Genomic DNA, 26249 nt, shown 5'->3' with positions numbered 1-26249 from the left:
GGAAAAAGAGGTTTTTTTGTGTTTTTTTTTAATTCTAGGAACTATGGGGTGGGTGACAGTGGATGACACACATGGAAACAGCGTGGACAGAAAACTGCATGATGATGGGGGGCCCTCCTCTACATACACACATATATACACATTTACGTAGCATAAGGCTCAGAAGCTTGATTCAACATGGGGGTTGCTCCAGACTATTTGAGGTAGAGCCCGTGCTAGATAGGGATGATGCTTCTATTAGAGTATATGAGAAAATAAAGAATTATATTATTTCTTCCACATTTGAGACCCACACATATTCCATTATTTTAACAAATGCAAATTCCAAACAATAAAGTCAATATCACTCATAATGATAACACCTAGAGTGATAGCTACCATCACTGTTATAGAATATCTACTTCCAGTCTTTGTCTGTTCATGTATTGTGTGTAGAAATCTCAGATATGCAAGAAATGCAATTTATTTTCCATAATTCACCTTAATTTTTATTTCTCATTCTACTGGCAGCAGAAACTAATCTGTCAATTCATGATTTTTCCCTGCCCTAGGATTGCATCTAAAAGTTCCAGGGAGCTTGCATAGAATTATACTCCTACCTGCCAGGTTCTCAATTGTTGGTCCTTGTAGGAATCATGACGACAAAGTCTCTCCCGGTCTGGCTTCTCCCTCAGGAAACTTGGGCAGGTTGCCTGTGATGTTCTGGAGTTTTCAAGACCTGTTACGGTCCAAGGTCTTTCACCACAACTATGTCCCACCAGGGATAAGGGAAATTATGCTTCTTGATTTATACTAGAACTTGGCCCAGATTCACCATGTAGATATTTCTTCTTTTGTTTATTGGGCAAGGAAAAATTTGGGCCCTATCTAGCTCTCCCAGGTTTGGCCTGATTTGGGGACACAGGTTCCCTGTGAAGTCAGATCTCCAAACCTGTCTACGAGTTTTGTCATAAAACATCATTTCATTGTATGGAAGAAGCATAATTTGTAACCATTTTCATATATATTTATATCGTTATTTTTTTACTTTACATTCATATGTGTTCATTTGACTATATTTGTAGTGAAAGCTTTATCCATAGCTGCTGTCATTTCTTTTTTTTAAATATATGTTTTTAAGATTTTTTATCTTTTAAGTAATCTCTACACCCAATATGGGGCTTGAACTCAAGACCCTGAGATCAAGAGTCACACATTCTACTGACTGAGACAGCCAGGTGCCCCTCCATTGTTATTTCTTTCGGAGAAATTCCTGGAATGACAATTTATGTGTTAAAGACTATACATATTTGGGGTCTTTTCTATATGTTGCCAAATCACACTCCAGAAATTTACCTTTCAGTAGCAGTGTATGAGAATCCCCACTTCCCCACAAGGTAGAAGATTTAGCAATAAATTAGTTACACAAGTCATATCCTTATTATATATTTGTGTGCAATTTCTGTCGGCTATTTATGATTCTATAAACTAAAAAATACACTTTGATAATTTTTTAAATAACCAGTAGAAAACTACTAACATAGTTCAGGGTTGGAAATGAGTTTTGTTTTTTGTTTTGTTTTGTTTTTTTAATGGTTAAAATGTGAGGTTGTTCATGAAACCTGTGGCTAAGAGGTCACTTCTTGGCAGGGCTTTGACAAGGTTACCAAGCAGCCCTCCTCCTCCATTCATTGAGATAGAATTTATTGAAAATAGAAAAGGTCCATAGCAACAATAATTACTGTTGGCTTTGGTAAGCAGAATGGCCCTCCAGAGAAGTTCACACCCTGGATGTGAATGTGTTACATTCACAGGGACTTTGCAGATATAATGCAGATTATGAACCCTAAGATGGTGTGGACCATTTCCTGAATTATCCTGGTAACAGGAAGTCGGAGAGATTCCAAGTATGAGAAGGATGACTGCCCAGTTGTTGGTTCCTATATGTAGAAGGCCATAAGCAAGGATCAGAGACGGATATCTAGGAGCTAAGGGAAATCTCCAGCTGGCCGTGAGAAAGAAAGTGAAAACCTCACTCTACATCTGTAAGGAATTGGATTCTGGCAACAACCTGAATGGGTTTATAAGTTTACAAGATTCTTTTCTGAGATTCCACATGAGATCCTAGCCAGCTGATACTTTGATTTTCACCTGTACTTCTAACCTACATAATTGTAAGGTACTATATGTGTGTTATATTAAAATACTAAATTTGTGATATTGGTTACTGTTGTGGTAGAAAACTAATACATAGGCTGGATAAATAGATGAAAGAATATACATAAATGTATACAAATGAATGAATGAATAAATGAAACAAATGTTGTGGATTCCCAGATGCATTTTACTTCCAAAGTCCTTTGAATCATTCCTTTCACTCTGCAGATCCATGTCAAAGTTTTGTCCCATCAGTGGCTTCCAAGAGGAGACAATTATTTCTGACCTGTTATGATAAGATTTATTAAAATTTCTAGTGTGTAGTAGGTATTTTGTGCTTGTGATTTCTCATAATTATCATTTGAAGAATGTGAGCATTTCCCATCCAGTACACAAACCATTACTAGTCTCACCCAGTGACTTCAGAATTAAGCACCTGCATACATTCATTTTTTTCCCCCAACAGGTATTTACTAGATTCCTGTTCTAAGTATAATTTTCTGCTAGGCTCTGAAGCCATTACAAAAGAAATATAGATAGCTTCCAAATGAAAAAGTGACTTATGTTCTAGAAGTCTATTTCTAAGGACTTTGACACTCAGAACATATTTCCACATAGAAACTATTCTAAAAACATTGATTCTGCACCTAAATCAGCCTGCAAAAGCTCATTCAACTCAAAAGTTACTTGAACTAAACCTAAAAGAATTTAGCCGGTATTTATTTTTTCCATGGGGGGGAAAAGTTTCAATTCTTCAATTTGTAACATTAGGAGCCCAACATTCTTCCCAGAAGAACTGACTCTGTCAGCAGTGATATTGTGCATCACAAGTTCTATTGAATAATTCACTTAGAAAAATCTTTGTTACATGTTTGCACTATCTTATTTTGTTTTGTTTGTTTTAGTTTTCTGTATCTATATAACCAGTTATCCTCATGTTGGATCATCTTGTTCTCTCTTCCATGTCCACTATCTTCTCTCTAGTTGCTTTTATTACCTCCAGATTCTGTAATTATCATTGTTAATTCTGACTATCTATACATCTGACACCTTAGATATTTCATTTCCTAGAAATTCTAAATGAGAAATAAATGACAATTAGTGCTACTGAGAGGTCAGTGCTCAGACACAGATTCCAAGTTTCCTTTACTTTTCATGTATTATCATTGGTTAAGGTGGTGATACTCATCAGAAATTATCTGTGATAAGACATCCCAAACATGCCAAGCAATGTTTTCCTACTTGGAGACAAGTCATGTACGTGTACCTGGACATTCCAATAGGTAGGTTGATACATAACCTACAAAATGTGGTATATAGAGAGAGGTGATATGGTATAGACAGAGATATCAGTTACATACTAAACTTGTGGAACGGACAATAAATATTTTAGGAGTTAAGAAAATAACTTTTAGAAGTTAAGAAAATCAAGCTTGTGCTTGATTCAACCACTCAATAATCCCCAAATGTATGGAAAATATCTTTGCCTATAATTTTATCTCTTCCTATAGACTGCTTTTCCCCCATCTTTGCCATCCCTATATATATAAATCTTACCTGCCTTTATGACCCAACATATATGCACACTTTCTAGGAAGCATTCTCTGACAACCCCATCTTGAGGGATTCCTCTCATTTCCCCTGGCAACTCATCACTACTTTTCTTACCATGTAGTGGAATGCAAATGGATAGGTGTGTTCAGAAAACTGCAAGGATGGACTGTAAAAACAATTTTTTAAGCAAATTATGAAGTAAGTTGAGATTTCTATAAAAGAAGCAGGGAGAACACTTTAGATGTGATGAAGGTGGTAAGAGAAGATGTTGAACAAAGGTATTGAGGCTGGAAGTCAGAGGGATGGCTTTCTGGGAACAGAGGATTCCTACTGAAAATGGCAGGAGGTAAAATGTTCAAAAGTAGTTGGGGAGCAGATGGTGTGGGGCCTTTCACAATGCCTCGGGGATGAAGAGCTTGGACTTCATCCTGAAAGCAATAGGAAGTCATCAAGTGCACTGTTAAAGTAGGCATTTAGGAAGATTAATTTGACAGTGGTATGTAAGATAGAGGCAGGGAACTTATTAAAAAGATATTTTAGTAATATGAAAGTAGCAGGTACAAATTCTAAAGGTCTTAGTCAAGTGTGCAACAACAAAAACAAGACCCATAACTGTCTTCATTTTCTATAATTCATTTTAATTTCTGGAGCTCAGCTCCATTTTTCTTGCTGGATAAAATTTACTCGAGTCACTTCCAGGTAAAACAAGTCTTATTCTGTGTTTTTTTTTTTCAGGGTGTTTAACTCCATCATTTCAAGATAAGGTGAAAGGAGTGGGAAGGTAGACAAAAGAGATGTTCCATTTAACTTTCTCCACACTATGGTGAAGCCTGTTCATGATTTCACTCATCTTGTGGTCCTCTACATAGGCATGGGACAGACACTGGGAGCAGAGACTGTCCACACAGAATCTTCCTTCTGAGATGTGCCCTTATTCAGATGATGAGGACCTTTGCAGGTCCCTGTCTTAGACGATCTCAGTGTTCAGAACTAGAGGGCCGTGGGAGATTTCCGATACCATCCACACCACTCCAGCTCATGACACTAGGTAGACTGTCTCCGGCTAGCATCTAAATGCATCCATGTTACCATTTTCACCTGGCAGGTTCTTCTTAATGATGGCAGCATGAGAGGAGGAAGAGGGGAATTTGTCCCCACTCTTACTGTCTGCTATCTCTCAGCCCTACTCCAACAGAACAACTTTCTTTGCATGGGTCCCCAAACATAAATAAGAGGATTGGCAGTGTCCTCTCTCAGGCCTCGTCGTGAGGGGGCAGAAGCAGGGCCCCACTCTTATACTTGTATTTATTTCTTTTTTTCTGGCAGCCCCTCCCTTGATTGCCCTCTTTTCCAGCTTGGAGATTCTTTCTTTAGACTAGGTGGGAAAGTCACACATGTGGACTGAATCTATCAGTATCACCTCTAAGGTTTTGAAATTAAGAATAATGACTTTCCACTTTTGCTGGTTCTGCGTTAAGTCCACAGTGGCAATGGGTGTCTGTCTAACGCTCATCTGGAGGGGGGGGCTCTTAGGGAGTAAATGAGTGACTTAGGTGGAATAGGAGTGGGGCGTGTGTAATCACATCAATTTGTACTTGGAAATACTTTGTCACCACATAATTGTGATATCTTCAAGGCCCAGACTTAGGTGAAAGGAAGAATAAGAAGGAAAAATTAATTGGATGGGATTATTGTTAGCCTATGATGGAGATAATTCAAAGAAAGTTTTTATGATTTCAGGCCTGAGTGGATGGAAAATGAACAAAGTTGAGGGGATTAGGAAAAGAATGACAGACAGACAGACATACTAGTTGTTTATGTCTCATGGCTAATATCCCTGAATCTGAATGAGAGCAACACATGTAGAATGTACATTAATTTTATTAGTGATCTAAGATGAGCAGGCTCTAGAGTCTTAGTGAGTCCCCTAAATCCAACTCACTAAGTGGTTTAGCCATGAGCATATCCATTCATTAATTTACCTTGAGGATAATATCTAACAGGATGACCATTAGTAGTCATTTGTGCCTGACTACTGGGCCAGTTCAATGGGAGTTTGTGCTTGGCCAACAGTTGGATCAGCAAGTTAATTAGTGAACATAGAATAAAGAACAGACTCAGCTGCAATTAGGGGTTATCCAACTACCAAATGAGACAAATTGCTCTCCTCGGTCCTAGGAATATTGCTAAGATATCCCTTACTAGCCTTTAGAATCAGCAAGATTCCTTCCCTAGAGATTGTGAGGACACACTGACAAATTCTACTGTACTATTCATTTTCATACTTTTTATCTGTCATCCAAATCCTCTATCATTTCCTTATGACAGTTTGCGATTTCTTAAATTACTACTAATCTTCTACTAGTTACGTTTTAAATTGATGGCTTCCCTTTTAGGGAAGCATGCTAAGACCCCTGGTGATATGTAGAAAACACCCTTGAATTGCTAGCAATACATTTGTGAGTCATCTCTTGGGTGGCTTATTTCCTGCCATGATTCCTGCAGATGGCTAATCGTACCCATTTTGTGTTGATTCCTGTTTGCACTAACCTCTAAGCATGACAATATCTGACTCTGTCCTAATTTTAGGTAAAGCTTTTGGGGTTTTGTTGTTGTTTTTGCTGTTACCCTTAGTCTTCCTTTCTAAATTTCTTATTTCTCGCATTTGCCAGAATTTTAAAAAGAAGGTGGTGGGGATTACTGCTTTCAGTTAAGGGTATATTGAGAATTTGATATGTATTCCATATTGAACTACTTAAAATAAGAATATGCTAATTACAGTCCTGTTTCTGCTCATACCACACTATCCATCAGTTATAATGTATTGAATGTACTCACTGGTGTTTCTTTTTTCCCTACTAGACTTGGAGCTTCACAAAGACTGTTGTTCATCTCAGTGACTTACTTATCACAGGGACTCAATATATATTGAATAAACAAATATTAATCAATTCTACATTAAACAAAGAATATGTTAATTGTAGAGGCTTAAGGGGTTCAATACATAATGCATTGAACATTTTTCTTTCCTTCCCCAGTTTTGTTTTCTTTCCCTAATGAAGCATTAATACCCAGGAACTGGACAGATAGAGATTAAAAATAATAGCTTCATCACTCTGTCCCAAGTGCTCAGAAGAGTTGGAACACATAAGTAGTCAATGAATATTTGGCTAATGAACAAATTCGTAAAAGCTAGGTTGAAGAGGGACGCCTGGGTGGCTCAGTCAGTTAAGTGCCTGACTTCGGCTCAGGTCATGATCTCAGGGTTCATGGGTTTGAGCCCCGCGTCGGGCTCTGTGCTGACAGCTCAGAGCCTGAAGCCTGCTTCTGATTCTGTGTCTCCCTCTCTCTCTGCCCCTCCCCTGCTCACGCTCTGTCTCTCGAAAATAAATAAATGTAACAAAAAAAAAAAATTAAAAGAAAAAAAAAAATTAAAAGAAAAAAAAAAAAGCTAGGTTGAAGAATGCAGCATAATGGACAATGCAATTGGCTTCCTGATATTTCATTTTAGAATTCAAGTAACCCATCCAGTTCAAGGAAAATCTGGACACCCTGAAACATCTCCTGTAGAGATGGAAAGACTTCCACAGGAGCCTTCTCCAGGCCAGCTGGATCTGAGGGTGAGTGAGAGCTCGCCTAGCAGGGAAAGTCATCTTTCCTCTCAAGGAAAGGAGTGGGTGAGAAAGTGGGGAGAAGTCCCCTCATAGAATAAAAATAACTTAAAAAAAGAATAGAAGTCCCCTCATCAAAGGGGGATGAAGTGTCCTTTGTAACATTTCCAGCTTCTGGTTCCTGTAAGTCACTGAAAGTTAAGTGTATGATGTGTCCAGTCCTGGGGGACATAGGCAAAGAAACTGGAAGGAACTTGTTTTTTCCATTTATTTTACTGTGTTAAAATATATAACATAACATAAACATAACAAAATACATAACATAACACAAAATACACATAACATAAAATTCACCTACCTAAGTGCATTCATTTTGTTGTGTAGCCATTACAATCAGCCATCTCTAGAATCCATTTCATCCTGCAAACCCAAAACCCCATATCCATTAAATAATAACTTCATATTCGCCCTCAGGCGCAGGCCTTAGCCGCCACCATTCTACTTCCTGTCTCTATGGATTTGACTGTGGCAGGAGATTTAAAAAAATCAGTATTATCACAAATAAATACTGGATTGGAGGGGTTAAGGGGCTATGGGGATGCCATTTAGATGTGTGCCTACAACAGGCTTCTTAACTCTAAATAACCCCAGAATTAAACTCACTCAAGCACCTGCCAAACACAGGTCCCTCCCATGCTCTTGGCCTCCCCCAAAGAAGCAGAGCAGCCTGGGATGTGAAGGTGCAGGTTAACCCATTCAGTGGACAGGCAGACCCTGAAGGGCGTCCAGAGGGGCCTGACCCGAGCATGTCAATCTTTCCCTTGAGCTATCCAGCGAGGTGTGACAAGTCTTCCCATGGAGGTGAAGGTGGGAGAGGCCAGGAGCCCAACTCTGATGGAAGTCCCTCCATGGGTCCATAAGGCCAAAGAATGTCAGGAAATGTGGACAAGAGACCTGGGAACATGATCCTACCCTCACTCTAATCTTTGTCCAACCAGAAAGAGGAAGCCAAAGCCGAAGCTAGGATGAGTTGGGAGGACAATGACAATTAGCTGGAAGTTACATCACACTATGTTCATCCATCTAATGCTATAAATTTAAAAAAACAAAAACAAAAACAAAACTGACCACCTTTGAAGTTTATTACTGACAACTTTCACATATGTTTGTTTCTAAGTTGACTTTTGTTTTTTTTTTTTTTTGGTGTTACAGAAAGAGTGAGTCACAATTCTACAATCACAGACTAAAGAGATTACTATCCTCAAGAGGTCACTTTTTCAACCCAGAGTGAATCAGTGGCCCGTGTCAGCTGCTGTCTAGATAAGCTATGGTAAAGCATTTGCAGAAAACAGCGACAGAGCTGGGAGAGGGAGGGAAGAAGCCAAGCAGACTTTCCTTGTCTATTTTCAGGCCTTCCTTTCCCACCAAGAGTAATGGATACCTGAAACACTCCCTCACACATCTTCCAAGTTATTCAAGATTGCGGCTGGAAGCTGAAGCCAAGAGAAGACATGCTCGGGAAAGGCATTTTGTATGGGCTCTAATGAAGCAGGCATCTCTTTGTTTTAGAAAAGCTGATTGCTTCTGTTACCAACACACTGAGAACGGATAACCTAGGCCTTTATTTGAGTTTTGCTTAACTTTAACAGGCTGTCACTTTTTTCCGAAAGCTTTTAGGGTCTTAAAGATTTTTTTACACTTGCATTAGTTGGAATTCTCTAAAAGTCTAAGGTTGGGAATCTGACAAGCCAGCAGTGGGAGGACTGACTTTTCTGGGAAAATGCCCAATGACCCTATATCTCTCAGACAATACTTGCACAGGTATTTAATCAGCTCTCCTGAGGTTTTTCTCGCCTCTTCTCAAAAGATTGTATTGCATTTGGCATTCCAAGAATCTTAAAGAGAATAAGTACCTTGTTGAGGCAATGATGTAAAAAAATATTTTGCGTACGAGGAAGGCTGCTCCCACGAAATCCACTTTTGCAGGCCACCCATGGTGTCACAAAAAGATTTTCCTGACTGGTGGCCCTTAAATATAGTTCTTACACTCTTCTATAGAAACAGGATATTTTATCTTTACACAGAAACCAATGCTTTTATACCTTGAACATAACCCTGGGACAATAAGAATTCTTGCCTAAGACCTACTTTAAGCAAAACCAAGTAGAGTTTGCAGCTTCTCTGCTGTTCCATGCAGATTTTCTGTCCTCTTCCTAGAGGATTCAGCTCTGTCAGCCTCTTTGTTCATTTCTCAGGCTGGGGAGGGAGGAGGGAGTATAATTTGATGAAGAAGCCCCTGCTGGATATCCTTCCTCCTATCCCAGAAGTAGTTTCCTGTTGCCCATCACCCGCTTATTTTCCAAGCCTTAGGCCCTGCTTATCGTTCTTTGGGCCCTTCTTAGGAAAACTCTAGAAAGCTGCAAGGATGCTGACCTGGTGGGTCCTGCTGGCAGATGCGTGTTGGCTCGGTAGGCCTGAATTTCAAAACTCTCGGAAGACAAATCTTCTTAGAAAGCATTTTATTCTCTTTAGAAGTACTGATTTTGTACAATTCCCTTATTCCCAATAAGGGATTATTTCACCCTTAGTGGACTTTTGAAGTGATCTGTAATTCAGCTAAATAAATAAGTGGTGATAAGAAGCAGGCTTAACACACGTGACTCTAGAATCACATTAGTCATTTGAAAACTGTGGCTTTTAGGAGCGTGGCCTTTGCATTTATGTGGCCTATCAAGCTGAGACCAAAACTCATAAATAAGTAAATAGAGTAAATAAATAAAAAGATGTCACTGATGACATCGTTTTAACTGTATAAGGTGTATTTTTTTTTTTCTAGGCTTGGATCTATTCTTTCTTTTGCAGGTAATTAAAAGTTGTCATTTATGGGGCGCCTGGGTGGCGCAGTCGGTTGGGCGTCCGACTTCAGCCAGGTCACGATCTCGCGGTCCGTGAGTTCGAGCCCCGCGTCAGGCTCTGGGCTGATGGCTCAGAGCCTGGAGCCTGTTTCCGATTCTGTGTCTCCCTCTCTCTCTGCCCCTCCCCCGTTCATGCTCTGTCTCTCTGTGTCCCCAAAAAATAAATAAACGTTGAAAAAAAAAATTTAAAAAAAAAAAAAAAGTTGTCATTTAATATGAACATTATGCTCAGAGGGTTGGTATATTTGGGTCTCAGCCACTTTCTACTGACTGTCATGGAGGCAGGTGACTTTTTGCTCTGATGAGCTGGAATAAGCATGGCAATTTCAGTAAAAAGAACGGCTTTGAAATTTTGCCAGTTTACATACTTTCTGTGGATATCAGTTTCCCTATTACTAAAATGAGGAAAGCAGGTTTTTCAAGAGTTAAATGGTATAATACAGGCAAAAGCAGTTACTTCACTTCATAATCAAATCCAGCAAATATCAATTCCAACAGTGAACTGGGAGTCAGTTTTCCTGTTCTACTGGCCTCTCTTCTACTTCCTCACAGTGTGACTTTCAGACTTAAACATATTAAGCCTCTGTTTCCTCACCTGATGAATGGGAACCTAGAAATGAGATACTGTTAGGCACAAATTGTTAGTGTAGGGGCGCCTGCAGGGCTCAGTTGGTTAAGAGTCCGACTTTGGCCCAGGTCACGGTCTCACAGTTCGTGTGTTCGAGCCCCACGTCAGGCTCTGTGCTGACAGCTTGGAGCCTGGAGCCTGCTTCAGATTCTGTGTCTCCCTCTCTCTCTGCCCCTTCCCAGCTCATGTATTCTCTTATCCTTACGCTCTGTCCTCAGCAATCCCTAATCTACTGCCTGTGCCTACAGATCTTCCTGTTCTGGACATTTCTTAAGAATGGAATCACGTAATATGTGGTCTTTTTTGTGTCTCTGTATTCTTCCACTTAGCATAGTTTAATCAAGATGCATCTAAATTACAGCACGTATGGGTACTTTAGTCAGGCAAAAGAATATTTCATTGTATGGATATACCACATGTTGTTTAACTGTTCTCCATGTATCCATTCAAATGTTGGGTTGTTTCTACCTCTTGGCTATGATGAGTAACACTACCATAAACACTGTGTAAAAGTTTTTTTGTGGACATATGCTTTATTTCTCTTAGATATATACCTAAGGAGTGGGATGGCTGGGTCATACGCTAACTCTACATTGAATAGTTGAAAAAACTGCCTGACCACTTTCCAAAAAGGTCGTACCGCTTCACATTCTCACTGGCAATATGCAAACGTTCTTAAGGGGTTTGAAACAAGTCGCCCAAGAATGTGCCACTTTGGCATGTGGATTATTTTGAGCAGAAGACAATCAAGGCCCAAAGGGCTCAGGAAGAGCTTTTAACCTCCCTTTTAATTGCCTAAGAGAATTTAGATAGAGGGCTTTGTTCAGGAAGAGAGCTATCACCGCAGGTAACTGCAAAGAGTATATGCTAGGGGTGCCTTGGTATATTAAGCATCTGACTTCAGCTCAGGTCATGATCTCATGGTTTGTGGGTTCGAGCCCCACCTCAGGCTCTGTACTGATAGCTCGCAGCCTAGAGCCTGCTTCGGATTCTGTGTCTCCTTCTCTCTGCTTCTCACCCACTCGTGCTCTGTCTCTCTCTCCTTCTAAAAAATAAATAAACATTAAAAAAAAAAAAGAGTACCTTAAGCTGGAGGAGCTCCATAGGGCCTGTTTGTTAAATTCCTTTCTGTGTCCCATTGTCTCTGCAGGGCACGGCAAATATTTGCTTGCCAAACATTTGCCCTTCCCATCTTCCTGTGAATTGTCTTCCTTGCCTTTGAAGCCCCAGACCTCTTTACCCTTCTCCTTAGCTCAGGATGGCCTATAAACCTTAATTGCCTCATTGTCTTTGAACCCCTCATGTCTATGTGAGGCTCCCATACTTACAAAATTAAATTTGTTTTTCTCCTCTGTTAATTGGTCTTGTGTCAATTTAATTAATAGGCCAGCCAAAAGAATCTACAAGGGGAGAGAAAAATTTTTCCTCCCCCACAGCTCCAATATCTTCACATCCTTGTCACCACTTGTTATCTGACTTTTGTGGGTTCAGAGGGGTCTCTCATTGTATGTACTCTTAATTTGCATTTCCCTGATGATGATCAATACATCAAATATCTTTCTATGTGCTTATTGGCCATTCTTCTTTGAAGAAATGTCCATTCAGATACTTTGTCCATTTTTAAATAGGGTTATTTGTCTTTTTGTTATTGAATTATAAGGATTAATCATATATCCTGGATATAAGTTCTTTTTCAGATATATACTTTGTAAATATTTTCTTCCATTTTGTTGGTTTTCTTTTCACTTTTTTGATAAAATCCTTTGAAGCACGAAACTTTTTGTATTTGATGAAGCCCAATTGATTTATGTTTTTGTTTGTTGCTCATGCTTTTGGTGTCATATATAAGAATCGTCTGCCAATCTAAGGTCATGAAGATCTGTCCCTATGTTTTCTTCTGAGAGTTTTATAGTTTTAACTCTTACAATTAGTCTTTTGATCCATTTTGAGTTAATCCCTATATATAGTGTGATGTAAAGGTCCAATTTTATCCTTTTTATATGAGTATCCAGTGTCCCTAGCATCATTTGTAAAAAGACATTTTTCTCCTCATCAGATTATCTTGGCACCCTTGTTGAAAATCAATTGACAACAAATGTATTGGTTTAATTCTAGACTCTCATTTTTACCCCGTTAATCTATGTGTTTACTCCTGTGTTAGTACCATACTAGCTTGATTAATGTTGCCTTGTAGTAAGTTTTGAAATTGGAAAGTGTGAGCCTTCTTAATTTGTTTTTCTTTTTCAAGGTTTTTGTTTGTTTGTTTGTTTGTTTGTTTGTTTTGCTATTCTGAGTCTCTTGCAATTCCATATCAATTTTAGAATCAGCTTGTCAATTTCTACTAAGAAGTCACCTGGGATTCTGATTGGGATTGCACTGAATTTGCAGATCAGTTTGAGGAGAGTTGTCATCTGACAATATTGTCTTCCAATCCATGAACACAGGGTGTTTTTCCAAGTATTTAGATTTTTAATTTCTTTCAACAACATTTTATAGTTTTCAGAATATAACTCTTGCTTTTCTTTTGTTAAATTTATCCCTAAATATTTTTTTATAACGCTGTTATAAGTGGAATTGTTTTCTTCGTTTCATTTCAGATTGGTTAAGTGAACAGAAATACAATCAATGTTTGTATATTGCTCTTGAATCCTGAAACCTTGCAGAACCATTTCACTGTTTTTTTGTTTTATTGTGTTTTTTAGCGGATTTCTTAGGATTTGTTTTTTGTATACAAGATTATGTTGACTCCAAGTAAAGACAGTTTATGTCTTCCTTTTCAATCTAGATTATTTCTTTCTTTCTCTTACCTAATGAGAATTTCAGGTATAATGTTGAATAGAAGTGGCGAGAGCAGACATCTCGTCCTATTACTGACATAGGAGAAAAGATCCAATCTTTCACCATTAAGTATGATGTGGGTTTTTCATATATGGTCTTTATCATGTTGAGAAAATTTCCTTCTATTCCTAGTTTATCAAATATTTTTATTATAAAATGGTGTTGAATTTCCGTCAAATGCTTTTTCTGCAACTATTGACATGATCATGTGAGTTTTTAATTTTTATTGATACGATGTATCATGTCAACTGATTTTCAGATGTTAAATCAACCTCACATCCTTGGGTTAAATTCCACTTGGTCATGGTGTATAATTCTTTTTATGTGCTGCTGTATTCAGTTTGCTAGGATTTTTTGTGTCCATATTCATAAGACATATAGGTTTTTTGTTTTCCTGTGATTCCTTAGCTTGGTTTTGGTATCAGGTAATATTGGCCTCATAATATGATTTGGGAAGTGTTCTCTACTTTTGAGAAGAGTTTGTTGAGAATTCATAATAATTCTTTAAATGTTTGGTAGAATTCAGCAGTGAGGTTGCTGCTGGGTATGAGCCTTTCTTTGTGGGTAGTATTTAATTATCAATTAAATCCCTTCACTTGCAATAGGTTTATTCAAATTGTCTATCTTTTTTTATTTTTTTTATTTTATTTTTATTTTTTTTTTTTTAATTTTTTTTTCAACGTTTATTTATTTTTGGGACAGAGAGAGACAGAGCATGAACGGGGGAGGGGCAGAGAGAGAGGGAGACACAGAATCGGAAACAGGCTCCAGGCTCTGAGCCATCAGCCCAGAGCCCGACGCGGGGCTCGAACTCGTGGACCGTGAGATCGTGACCTGGCTGAAGTCGGACGCTTAACCGACCGCGCCACCCAGGCGCCCCTCAAATTGTCTATCTTTTTTTAAAGTCAGTTTGAGTAGTTTGTATCTTTCAAGGAATTTGTCCAAATTTGTCCAAATTTAGTTGGTTTATCTAATTTGTTGCCATACTACCATTCATAGTATTACTTTATGATCCATTAAAACAATTCTGTAAGGTCAATAGTAGCGTCTTCTCTTTTATTTCTGATTCTAATAATTTAAGTGCTTGCTTTTTTTTTTTCTTGGTTAATCTACCTAAATGTTTGTCAATTTTGTTAACCTTTTCAAAGAACCAGCTTTTTGCTTTCATTGATTTTCCCCTTTGTTTTTCTATTCTCCATTTTGTTAATTTCTGCTTTAATTTCTATTATTTCCTCTTTGCTTTAGTTTTCTCTTTTTTTTCCCAGTGTCTTAAGGTGAAGGTTAAGGTCATGATTTGAAATCTGTTTTCTTTTTTACTATAAGCATTTACAACTATAAATTTCCCTTTAAACTGTGCTCTAGATGCATTCTGTTAGTTCTGATATGTTGTATCTCCATTTCCATTAATCTCAAAGTGTTTTCTGATTTTCCTTGTGATTTCTTCTTTGGCCCATTGGTTATTTAGAAGTGTGTTGCTTAATTTCCACATATTTGTGAGTTTCCCTAATATTTTCCTGCTATTACTTTCAATATTATTTCATTGTGATTGGATTGTGATTGGATTGTGATTCTTTGCATTTTATTACATTTATATACTTTGTATTATTTCTATCCTTCAATTTGCCTTGTTTTTACTTCAGAATACTATCTGAGATTGTGAACTGTTGAATCTTATGTCCCAAATGATTACAATACCTGTTTTATAGCCTAGCATATAGTTTATCTTGGAGAATATCTTATGTGCACTTGAGAAGAATGCATATTTTGTTGTTATTGGGTGGGATTATGAAAAATGTCCATTAGGTCTAGTTAGTTTATAGTATTCTATAAAGAAGTCTTGTTCAAGATTTCTTGACATGAACAAGACATGTTCAAGTCTTCTATCTCCTTGTTGATCTTCAGTCTAATTTCCTATCCATTATTGAAAGTGAGATATTAAAATCTCCAACTATTGCTGTTGAATTGTCTCTTTTTTCAATTATGTCAATTGTTGGTTCATATATTTTGGGTCTCTGTTTTAGGTGCATATATATATATATATATATATATATATAATTTATATTTCTTCCTGATTCATACATATCATTATAAAATGTCCACGTTTATCTCTAGCAACATTGTTCTTATTTTAAAGTTAATTGCTCAGTATTGTCACTACATCTTTCTTGTGATTGTTTTTTGCATGGTATTTTTTTTTTATATCCTTTTACTTCAATTTATTTGTATCTTTGAGTCTAAAATGTACATCCTAGGGGCACCCGGGTGGCTTAGTCAGTCCAACTCTTGATTTTGGCTCAGGTCATGATCTTGCACTTTGTGAGATCAAGCTCCATGTCAGGCTCTGTGCTGACAGTGCAGATCCTGCTTTGGAGTCTCTCTCTCTTCCTCTCTCTGCCCTCCCCTGCTCATGCTCACTCTCTCTCTCTCTCAAAATAACTAAACTAAACTAAACCAAAATTTATATCTTATGGTTAACATATAGTTTGATCATGCTTTTTAATTTTTTTTTTAAATTTTGTTTTAACATTTGTTTATTTTTGAGAGACAGAGAGAGACAGAGCATGAGCAAGGGAGGGGTAGAGAGAGAGGAAGGTACAGAATCCGAAGTAGGCTCCAGGCTCTGAGCTGTCAGCACAGAGCCCTATACAGGGTTCAAACCCATGAACCGTGAGATCATGACCCGAGACGAAGTCAGGCACTTAACTGACTGAGCCACCCAGGTGCTCCTGATCATACTTTTTAAAATTGAGTCTGGCAATCTCTGACTTTTGATTGGATTCTTTAATCCATTTACATTTAACATTATTATTGATATAAATGGATTCATGTCTGCCTTTTTTTTTTGTTTTGTTTTTATGTTTTGTGTCTTTTTCTTCCTCTAGCCCTCCTCTACTGCTTCCTTTCATTTTGTAGTGTAGCACTTTCATTTGTCACTATATTTCTTGAGTTTCAGGAGTTGCTCCAGGGTTTACCATATACATCTTAATTTATAAAGTGACACTAGAATTGCAGTGGTTTTGATAAGGCTCTATTACCCATTTCCCTGACCACACCCAGTTGTTTACCTTTAGTAATTGCTGATTCATTGCTATCGTGCTTTCAACAATGCCCTATGGCATAACAATTTTGCTAGTAGTTTGAATCTTCTTTCCAGTGTCTTTTACTACAACTTCCACTGTTCTTGGGAGCAGTTTAGGCTTAAACTTTTCCATCTTTGTTGCAAATGAAGTCAATATATTTAGGAAGAGATTGAGACATATGGGTTTTACAGCCTGCTTTTCTCCCCCCTACGTAAAATCCCTAAAATAGGGTTCTGAAACTTGAAGTGGGGATTACGACAATCTTCTCTCTGATTCTGCTGCTCCAGGAGCTGAGTGCTGGGTGAACTGAGAAGTGTGCAGAGAGGGGCAGCGGCCTGAACTTCTCTTGGCTTGTTTCTTCTTTCATGGAGCCACAAGGTGAAGCAAGAGCTATCAGGGCTCCAGAATTCTCAGTGAGCTGTGACTAAGATACAGCTTCCACCCCATGCGTTAGAGCTGTGAACAGGAAGGGAATCCCTACTTCCTGACCACACTTGTCTAGGATCTAGCCTCAGCAGTAGGCAGTGAGAGGATGGGGAATGAGAAATACTGAGGTTCTGCTCCTCTTGGTAAGAAAACTCTCCTACTGGGAGCTTCCGGGAGAGACAGCCCTGCATTCTTGGCTGCAGCAGACTAGAGTGAAGTCGCCTTGCTAAGCAGGGAGACAGAAGGGAGAAGAGTCTTGGTTCACACAGCACAGACTCTCATCTTTCTTAGCAAAGTTTCATAGATTTTCTTGCATCGATGTTTTGTTCATTTGCTCTTTGCCCTTAGGACCATTTGCAGAAGCTTTAAATGGTTGTCTTTTCATGGTAAGTGTTTAATAAATTATAGTTAGCCTTCCCTTTACCCCTGTTTCCTCACAAAAGACAGAAAGGATCTTGGAAGCCTCTTCTAGCCAACAACTTTTATTTTAGTGTTTTGTAATTATTAACTGCTTTATAAGGACTTTTTTGATCATACCTTATTTTCCTGTGATGCCACTAGGGATCAGCTTCCTCCTTTATACCAGGTAGAATCAAGAACACGGCAACAGATGATGAGGAGAGCTGATTTAATACTAGCTTTTTCCTGTGGTCCAGAATCCTCACTATCCTCTTATCCTTTACATTTTACCCAACTCCTGGGGGTATTTTTAAATAAATAATGACTCACTGTTGCTCCTGGGTCCTCTCAAAAGCAATGCTGGTTGGTTATTTATTCATAATGGCAAATTCTCAAGAATCTTTGTGAACCATAATAACACTCCATAAGTGCCTTTTGCTTACTCCAGTGTCACCAGATTCTTTTTTTCCAACAGTACAATTAATACCACTTCTTTCCCACCATTCAGGTTTCTGCTGATGTTATACCAACATTTAAAGTTTGTACTTTGGTGTATTCGAACTGCTGATACAATTTTCCTACTCTGGCTGGGTGGTTTCGAGTTCTACTCATGCTCTAGTCCTCATATCCACTTTCTGCATAAACGTGGGGTCCCATTATTATGTGAGGAAGCCATAGCTCTGAGCAATGGTACAGCTCATGTAAAATCACATCACTGGCATTCCGTGTTGGGGGTATCTTTGGATTCCTGCAAAACACTTTGAAGTCTATAACAGCTCAAATGGGGCTATTGCAAGTATTCCCTTTCTCACCTCCAGATTTGACAATTTGTCATGTGTTTACTTCAGAATATCATGAAGACTACCTGAGATTATGGACCGTTGAATCTTATTTCCCAAAGGGCTACAATTCAAGGACCCATTACAATTGAGAATGGGGAGAAACATAGAAAGTAGATTTATACATGGTTGGTAGAGATCCAGTCTCAGAAAACAAGTGTAGTTCAGAGAATAAAAAAAGAAGAAAGGAAGAAAGCTCATGAATAATAGAGAAAGAAAATGTTATATCAGCTGAAAAGCTAAAATTAAAAACAAAAAACCTCTGAAATTTTATAATAATTGTTAAAATATTGCGAAACCAAACCTCCTGTCAGATCAAAATGAAATCCCTTGTAATATATACTGCATGATCACTAATGTTTGTTTATGGTATTTATCTTTATGAATTCATTGAGTTCATAAGGGAGGAAGGCTAAAATAGTATTGGCTTTATCTTACTTCTCTTCATGAAGAAAAATGTCAATGTCATAATAAAGATGAGGTATTTTTTACTGACACTGCTTTTATATTATATTATGAAATTATACATTTTTTAAATATCAGCTAGGTTTTAAAATGTTCTGATTAACAAATGCATAAGGAAAAATACCTTTATTTTTATTGAAAGATAATAGCATGGATATTAAAGATTATTTCTATTTGGGTTTGGAAAATAAATTTTGAATTGCAATATGAAGTTGGATATATTTGTTATTCAGGGAATTCATATCAAATGAAATACTGAGGTCATGTTATGAAGATCTACTCAGGAGGCATTAATATTAAGTCTTCAAGTTTTACTTCCGGTTCTCTGATAGGCTTCAGTCTGCGTTTCCGCATGTGCAAAACGTGCCATCACCTTTCCCTCTTAGGCGAAGCACATTTGCCTTTTAAGCTTGCTTGGCTGTCAAACTCTCAGTTTTCCCTGGGGTTTGAAGAGATAAATAAGTGTTTTTTGTTTTGAAAAGACTTTTCTGGTCGTTGGAACAAGAGCCTGGACGATCATTCGTTCTAGGTTCTGCAGGCTGCATATGTAATCAGGGACAGTGACAAGTTGATAAAAGAGTTCAAAAGAGAATAGGGCTAGTGGGAAAGAGCTTAATGCTTTTCTAGGAACGAATAGTGGATCATTGCTCTCCAAGCTGGTCTGTGACATTTGTTAAGCCGCTCTTATATGTACACTCACATTTCTGGTTATGTGTTCATTTCTTCATTTCGGATAGTTTATGCCTTCTACAGCCATGGATGCTCCTCACAACAATGGGAGAAACAGATAGATACAGACACAGTGACCTGCAAAGAACGGCAGAATCCTTCACCATGAGGCTGCCTTCTAGGGGCATTCTTGCCGAAGAGCTGTTCTGACTTCAGCTAGCTGAATCTCTCACTGCTTATGAATGACCCAAATCAAAGATAGTTCCCATTTGGAGTGAGAACTCCAAAGTCATCGTCTCAAGGACAAATTCTAGGATTCTGTGGAAAGCTGAGTATTGTCATGATATCAAAACAACGAAAATACTGTTACTAAGTTTGATTTTCCTACTGATGGGTATCTTGCCATGTTTTTTCCAGGCTATTTCCCGCAAGCATATGCTTTTCATTTGCATCAGAAATTCCCTCATTAAGATGATCGTGTCCAGTGTTCACTCCAGCTGGTGTTGAGCAACAGACCCACTGACTAACTGCATGAATGAGGCTTCACTCAGGGAGAAAGATGAGTTCCTTGTTATTTTCTCTTTGCTTTTGTAACTAAAGGAGGAAAACAGTGATATGCAGCTTATGTTCCTGGTGATTTGAAATTGAAGCACATAACACAGACAGAAGTTGAGTACAAGAACAGAGACAAAGGGTCTATAAAGCATACATGGATCAAAGGAGAATGTCAGCGTGAAATAGATCGAGAGTAAAGAAGAAAAGGGAGAAGTGGGAAGAAGAGGCACCAAAGGAGATCGGCAGCAGCCTGCCTGCGGCTGGGGAGGGCAAAACAGTGGGGGCAGTGAGTATTGCTAGTCGGAGGTACATTGAGACTTGGAGCAATCAGACAGAGGCATGGGGTAACAGACCATTCCTCCATTTTACTAGCCCATTGAGCGAATAGTTAGTCCATTGACTTAGACTTGCAAAATGAACACCGTGTATCAGATTATAATAAGGACGGAAATGACTGTATTAAAACTAAGACTGGGCCTACGAGACGGAGGGGGAAATACTTAAGATTGTAGAGATCTAGATTAGCTCCGGGAGACGGAGCATGAATCAGTGTTTCCTGACTTTGTCACTTTCAGAACTTGTCCACATGAAGTCAAGATGGGGAACGTTTTGTCTCCTAACAAATGTGCGGAAGTGATTTACCATCTTCAGTTCCTGAGAACAGATGGTTGTAGATCATGCACAGCAGGCATTACGAGGAGATAAAGTGAGTGGTACCTGCATAGTTCAGTTTGAGAAACCTAATGGGTACCCTATTTCAAAATACCAACTTGAAGCCTTTCCATTCTTAAAGCTGCACTACTCTGGTTCGTGATGTATTTTCCTTTGCTGTTCACAGGAAGTGATGGACAGTCTAGTAGAATAAAGCACCAGGTAGTAGGAAAGGACGGGGGTGGGGAGGGGATGGGGAAACGGGGAGAAAGCCACTTAGAAAAGCGTAGGGGACTTCCTAAGACTTAGGAAGGGTTCCAAGTGTCAAACATTTTCCTTCTTTCCTTGACCTCAATTAGGTCACTGCCACTATCCTTTTATAATAAATATTTTACACGAAAACCTGGGAAGTTAATGTTCAAGTATCTCAACCAGGGTCATGCTCTACCTTCCCCCTCCAGCCCCCCGAGGCAATGTCTGAAAACTTTTCTGGTTGTCACACTGGGAAGGTAGTGCCACTGGCACCTAGTGAGTAGAGGCCAGAGATGTCGCTAAACATCCAACAACATATAGGACAGCCCTCACCACAGGGAATTATCTGACCGAAGATGTCAAACGTGCCAAGGGTGAAAAATCCTGGTGTACTGACACCATCATATACACGAAAGACAGACAGTTCCAGGCAAATTCATGGGTTCATCCATTCACTCATCAGCAAATATTCAGCGAGTGTGTTCAAGGCAGCAGGCCAGGGGCTAGGGGACAATGATGAGGTGCACACAGTCCTAGCCTTTTGGAATCTGCCACTCTCAACAAGACCATCTTAGAAACATTCAGAGCAAAGAGAGATTCATCCCAGGTGCACCATCAGAGGAGGCTTAGGGACACAGCAGGGTTCACATGGGTGGGTGGTGGACACTCGGGAGGAGGAGGACACACTCTCTGAAGGAAGAAAAGGAGGAAGCATATTGCAGAACAGGAAGCAAACTCATGGGACAATATTGGAGCAAACTGGAGTGGAAAAGGGAAACACAGCGTTGGAAGGCAGGGAGCCAGATTGCATGAAGTCTTGAAAGTCAGGCTGAAGTTTTGTTGCTGTTTGTTTATCTATTTGTTTTTACTGCACCTTGCTGAAAAGAGAATCTACTGAATGGTTTCAAGCAGGGGTGTGCCATGATCAGAGACCTGGAGTTGAAACACTCTCCTAGCAGAAGCGCATGAGTGGTGGCCTTTGAAAAGCTCCTTGAATGTCCTCACTGCTCCCTGCGCTCCTGGTCCAGTGAAAGAGCTCAGCAAACGCCCTGTTCGCAGCCTTGGGGCTGGCAGGCCTCCTCTGCCTTTCCCAGACTCTGATCTCAACACGTGTCTCCCATTTCCTTCCTTTCCTCACTGTTAGGATTTCATCTTTATTACTATTTTTTGAGCCATAACTCTAGGTCCTTTTCATAACGGAATTTGTTTCACATCCCCTGTGGTTCTCACATGTCAGCATCAGAACCACGGGGGGATAGTGATGGGGGGCCGGGGGACAGAAGGGAGGGATTACCAAGGGGTGATGAAGATGTTCATTATTGATTGATCTGGTAATGGTTTGATGACGTGTGCCTATGTCAAAACTTACCAAATTTTATATTTTAAATAGGTGCGATTTACTTTATATCAGTTATACTTCCACAAAGGTATTGAAATAAAAGAATCCCCTGGAGGGCACGAGATTTTGCATTTCTAACACTCTTTGAGAGGCACTATTCTATACTGACCTTGGATAAACCAATTTCCTTCCCCTTTCTGCACGATTTCCAGATCTTCCTGTCATGATTCCTCTTGAAGGGCTGTCTGGCACATGATGACCTTACTCCATCAACTACCATTTATCTTTGATCATGGCAGTCTGGCTTCTGCCTTCTACTACTCTAACAACATTGCTCCTTCAAGGGTCATGGATGATAATGATAATCAGCATGGAGATAGTTGTCACATGCCCATTTTGTTCTAAATATTTTACATGTATATTAATTCATGTATCCTTGTAACAAGCTAATGAGATAGACACTATTACAGTTTCTACTCTAAAGGGGGAAAATTAAAGTACACGGAGGAGGTTTACCAATGGACCCGGGTCACAGAGCTAGTAAGCGGTGAAGTCCAGACTTGAATCCGGGTAGTCTGGTTCCAGAGCCATGTTCTTAACCACTGCTTGTCTTCCCCTGACATTCTGAAGCTGGCTTGGCACTCATGGCTAGGTCATGTTATCCTCCTATTGGACATAAATGGTCTTAGAGAACAGTAACCTCATACAAGGCCACCCTTAGACCATGGTAAAATGAGCCCCAACAAGGCCACGTCATAATTTTCAGAAGAGACAACAGCAAGGTAACTGTGCCACCACAAAATGCCAACCATCCCCTCTCTCAGCCAAAATGAGTGATGGCTTCTTGACCGATTACAACTTTATCCTCCTTCTAATTCTTCCTCCCTGTAGATAAGACTCGTTGAGATATACGATTATAGAATTGACCCTACTCTCTGACAGCAACCAGTCCACAGTGAGCCCCTGCTTCCTTAGACTCCCCCCACCCCAATCATTCATCCAAAGTCCAGATCCAATATAGCTTCTAACAACATTTTGCTGAGACACCCCATGGTTCCCCATGGTGTGTGCCTTCCCTCCTGCAACAAGTAATACACCCAATTTGTTCGACTACAAGTAGGTTCCTGGCAGGCTTTGGCTAGAGAGCATTGACACCTCTATGCTATGTATAACTTCCTACTTTTTGAAATCTTCTTCTTGGATTCTGGACACTAGGGTCTCCTGGTTCCCTTCTTATTTTTTTATGAGTTCCAGTGATTTCCACCTCTTGGTGTTCATGTCCTTGTGTAATCCTTTCCCTTTGAGGAGAGTTTGGACCTAGTGACTTCCTACTGATGAACAGAACACATCAAAAATAACATGATATCCCTTCTGAGATTAGGTTGCAAAAAGAGAATAAGTCTTACTTGTTCTCTCAGTTTCTCATGCTGATGGAGCCAGCTGCCATATTTTGAGGCGCTCTGTGGAGAAACCCACAGAAAGTGGGTATCCCATAGAAAAACCCAGATAGAAGTGTCAAGGAACTAAGGTAGGCCCCCAAGCAATAGCCAGCCAGTGAGGAATTGAGTCCTCCAAACAACCACTTGAGTTACCTTGGAATTGGATCCTCCCCTCGTTGAGCCTTGAGAAGGCTGCCATCCTGGCTGACCCCTTGATTGCAGACTTGGGAGAGACTCTGAAGAGAGGCATTCGGTCAGGCTGGGCTGGATTCCTCACCCACGGAAACTATAAAATAGCAAATTTTTTGTTATGTTCAGTCTCTACATCTTGGAATGATTTGTTAATATGCAACCACAAATAACTATTAGAGACCTCGTTAATACAGAGATTATTCTACAGTATTGACCTAGTTATGTCACTGGCAGGGAATCTGTCATGACTGACCTCTGCCTGTAGGATAAAGGTTCACAGTCTGACCCATGTTGCACATATCCTTTGCTTCAGCCACAGTAAACTGCTCATAGGTCTCAGAACATACCAAGTGACTACATTATCCTGTTTCCCGTTTCCTCTCCCTAGAATATTACACATTCTGTTAGAATTAATTGCTCCTCTCCTAGGTAGGAACAGGCCCAAAGGAACGGGTAGGAATGGGCAGGAAAGATAGAGAAAGCACACAGACATGAGGAAGCAAAGAAAAGTAAATATAATAACACAGGAGACGGCCGCTGTAAGAATGATAACAGAAATTCATTGGCTCCAAAGAGAACAGACCGTGCACTGTAGCAAAATGTGGACTTGCCCATGAAGGGGATGGAAGACGTTCCCTGTAAGAGAAATCACTTTGATCCTTGGGTTGGGAGTAACATTTGTAGCTGGGGGGAATGATGGTAGAAACCTAGGTGAAAACTTGCTGTTGCTATTTCTGGTCAATCAACATAAGCAGCCAGAGGCACAGGCAGATGCCTAGGGCCCTGCTCCTATGGGTGCCCATCACGCCATAGCCTCCGGGTACATTTACAAATATGATTTTTAGATGTCATTTTTGGCTCTCAGAACTTGCGGCTCTCAGAGTGACTTCACTCTCTGCCTTTAAATTAGGTTTCCCTGAGGAATGTCAGGCATTCTATGACGAAACCCGATCAACCTGGCTGAAAATTTCTATTAAATCTTTCCAGAATCTTGTTTTTATTTTTCCTGGCTGAGTGGCCCTTTGCTCTGAGCAAGTTTGTAGGGGAGAAACCTTTGCTAAAGGCAGCAAAGCTGAGAAATATTTAACAGTGTGCGAATCCAGCAGACAGCTCCGGGACTGCGAGGGAAGGGAGGGGGCCGTTCTACTCTTATGAAGACGGAAATGTATTAAAATGCAGTCATTAACTGGTGGAATCTTCTAGAATTGGCGGTTCCCTACTGGGAATTTGGGTTAAGTTTCTCGGGGGCTGGGGGGGGGGCGTGTAACAAAACCGTGCATCCTCATGGGAAGCCAGAAAAGAGGACTCAAAGCAGTAGAGCGTGGTCTTCTCTGCGCAATGGGGCTGACACAGAAGCAATGCCTTCCCCCATCATTATTCGGATGGAAGGTGGGAAAGGTTGCCTGTGGCTGAGACAGGTAGAAGTTGTAGTTAACAGCAGGAAAGCAGTTCTGCCAGGGCTAGCCAGCGGCCATGTGTTACTCATTTATCCTGCAAGAGTTCTGACACAGTTAAGAGTCTGGGTAGGTTTTAAAAGAGCACCCTAATCACTGTCTAGGGCTCCAGGTAGTTGATTAGAGGGATAATAGATTAAAGGAGAGTAAGATACACGTTGTATCTTGCTGTCACTGAGCCATGGATCTTTTAGGTCCTGGAAGAGGTCCTAGCACTGATGATAATAAGATTCCTTACTTTGATTGTCTCAGGTCATAAAGAGACTTTTTAATATGAAATCCATGCCAGCTAGCATTTGATCTGGCTTATGAATTTCTAGAACTAATAGATGTAACCCAGAGTTGTCATTTTAACCTTTATTTATATGGCTTGTTGGTTTGCCTGCCTGCTTTGCTTGCGCGCTCTTTCTCTCTCTCTCTCTCTCTTTCCCTCTCTCCTTCCTTCTACCCCTTCCTCTGTGTTCCAGGAACACGTTCAGGAATTTGGTAGTGCCTGTGCTGTGCAGGATGACCCCAGATCAGATGCTAGCAAGCCCAGAGCCCAGAGATGTTTACTGCTGCGGGCTCCCATGCATCAGCCGAAGGCAAATCAAGCTTCCAAGGTCTTCAGTGGCTGCAGACTCCCAGAGCTGCTTCAGCACCTCCATGCATGGGAGGTCCCCAGCCTGGGGTGTGCTGGAGATCCAGCTCATCGCACCTTCTCACCTCCCTGGCTGCCTCAGTCACCATCCGAAGCCTAAGCCTCAAGATCACCATCACTGGCCAGGTTGCCCTAAAATGCCCTCATCTGACCTCATCTTCCACCTC

The 26249-nt window shown here is 39.9% G+C and overlaps 1 long non-coding RNA gene across 1 annotated transcript in view; it reads right to left on the bottom strand.

Annotated features, from left to right (window-relative positions):
• Positions 1–1258: 1258 nt before the first annotated feature.
• Positions 1259–26249, bottom strand: part of LOC115498662 — a 49946-nt gene continuing 24955 nt past the window's right edge. The window contains exons 2-4 of the long non-coding RNA XR_003963901.1: positions 23950–24082; positions 7660–7721; positions 1259–2422 (exon numbers count right to left, since the gene is read on the bottom strand). This is a non-coding gene — a long non-coding RNA (uncharacterized LOC115498662). The remainder of the gene's footprint in view (positions 2423–7659; positions 7722–23949; positions 24083–26249) is intronic.

This window comes from Lynx canadensis, chromosome D3 (genome assembly GCF_007474595.2).
Source record: "Lynx canadensis isolate LIC74 chromosome D3, mLynCan4.pri.v2, whole genome shotgun sequence".
In the NCBI taxonomy this organism is placed as follows: domain Eukaryota; kingdom Metazoa; phylum Chordata; class Mammalia; order Carnivora; family Felidae; genus Lynx; species Lynx canadensis.
This window is presented reverse-complemented; position numbering and strand designations above follow the sequence as displayed.